General features: G+C 45.2%; 1 protein-coding gene across 2 annotated transcripts in view; it reads right to left on the bottom strand.

The window, feature by feature from the left end:
- CCDC160 (coiled-coil domain containing 160) overlaps positions 1–1,842 on the bottom strand; it is a 7,595-nt gene that overhangs the window by 4,824 nt on the left and 929 nt on the right. The window contains exon 2 of one of the 2 annotated variants that reach the window (XM_077760817.1): positions 1,573–1,619. The exons of the other annotated variant lie outside the window; for it this stretch is intronic. The gene's annotated coding sequence lies outside the window, so the exon portion shown is untranslated. The remainder of the gene's footprint in view (positions 1–1,572; positions 1,620–1,842) is intronic. 2 annotated transcript variants of the gene reach the window in all.

Below are 1,842 nucleotides of genomic sequence, written 5' to 3'. Positions count from 1 at the left end.
TAGGGGTCCAGTGGTGAGCATTTATTACTGTGGGTGCCGACCCTCCGCTACACCGCTTACAGAAGCACTAGAGGGTGGGGGAAGGAGGTCCCAGAGAAATGAAAATTTGAAAGAAACGAACAAGCCGGAACAGAGGAAAACACTATAAAGTCACATGACAAAAATAACATTAATAGTCCGCTAAGAAAGTGATCCCCCAGAAGTCCTTGGGACCGCACTGGCAAGACATGGGTGTCCACAACATGGTTACAGCTGCTCATTTGTGCCTGATGTGAATTAGCACTAGACTCCTGATCGCTCGGGTTAGTCTCTCTCTGAAAACATCACTATTCCTCCTCGGGTGACTTCCTTTTGCCAGTGGCAAAGCAGGAGGGCACTTTGGTGGAGCCGGGGAATCTCCTGACTCCCAGAAGTGGTTTATAGTCATCTACAGAATTTGAGAACCACTGATACGATACATGGAAAACAAATGTATAACGTAATGCCGTGTAACATAATTGCTGAGAGCTCCGCAAAGAGCCATCATTCATTATGGACCTGTAGGCAAACCATTCCATAAAAAACTTGGGCAGATGCACAGCTACCTTCGAATACTCCAGCAAATAACACACCACTATTTACTGGGAAGGGAGAAACCCACAAAATCATCTCATTTTCATTTGCAGGGAGGGGGCCCTGGGGAACACACTCCCATTAAGGTGGATAAGTGACCAAATCTGTTAAATCCAATTCGTTGTTTTCTAAAATGTTCGTTTTTAAAATCGCATGCTTTAGGGAAATTGGATAAGCTAACAACCAAAGATCTTTTTTCTGGTGCCTCATCTCATCCATACTGGAATCTGATTTCAAACTTTCAGGACAGTGTCTTTTGCATAAATCTACATCTGCCGGCAAAATGCAATTATTCTTCCAGGCAGGGATAGGCTGGGACTGGGAAGCAGTTCTGGAAAACCTCCAGAGGCTTTTTTTTTCTTCCCCCCACCTCGCAAGGGTGCTTCCTCTCCAACTTTGTAAATTGAGAATGACGGTTGGAAAAGGTCATCTCCAACCTGTGACGGTCAAACTTTTGTCACTACCCTCAGCCCCTCAGCCACCCTCAGCTAGAGGCGTGGCTTTTAGTCACAGCCCAGGAGCAGTGAGGGGCAGACAAAAGGGCCCTTCTTAGCGCAGGGAACTTTTCCCCATTANGCTCAATTGTCCGATCTGTTCTCACTTAAAAGCAGTAGTTACCCACCTTTTTTTCTGCTTTCACTCTTCCCAGGCATAAAACACTCTCATCATTCCCCTCACTCCTTATTTGAGAAGATTCTGACTTGCCCCCTCTAGGGGAGAGCCTCTATTTTCCACCCTCTTGAGCATCACCGGCTCGCAGAAAGATGTTAAATGCCCAAATGGGGACCCCAATCAAGTGTCTGAAGTCAAAGTGCAGGAGCATGTGTTACCGTGCAAAACCGTGCGGACGAAGGAAAAGGAAGTTCTTGAGAAAGGAAGTGGGTAAGGACTATAGTGAAAAAAGACTGGAGGGTGGTAGGTATCTCATCTCCCACACTTGAGAACTACGGGAAAACTCACCTTTTCTGAGCTTCAGTTTCTTCAGGTGTAAAATAGGGAAACTATACCTATGTCACAGGGGGTTAAGAGAAATGAACGACAATGAAAACGGAAGCAATTTTAAAGTCTACCGTCAACAATAGGTTTTGTTCTTTTTTAGGCCTTCCTCACCCTCCCTTGGGACATAAACCAGAGAGTCAGACAACCCACTCCTTCTCCAAAGTTGCCAGCCTGAAGTCATCAGACCTCATCAGAAAAAGTCCATTTGGGAAAAAAAAAAAAAAAAAAAAA

Source organism: Crocuta crocuta, unplaced genomic scaffold (genome assembly GCF_008692635.1).
Source record: "Crocuta crocuta isolate KB4526 unplaced genomic scaffold, BGI_CrCroc_1.0 scaffold475, whole genome shotgun sequence".
Classification (NCBI taxonomy): Eukaryota; Metazoa; Chordata; class Mammalia; order Carnivora; family Hyaenidae; genus Crocuta; species Crocuta crocuta.
The sequence above is the reverse complement of the archived record's forward strand: the minus strand, read 5'-3'. Positions and strand labels throughout refer to the sequence as shown.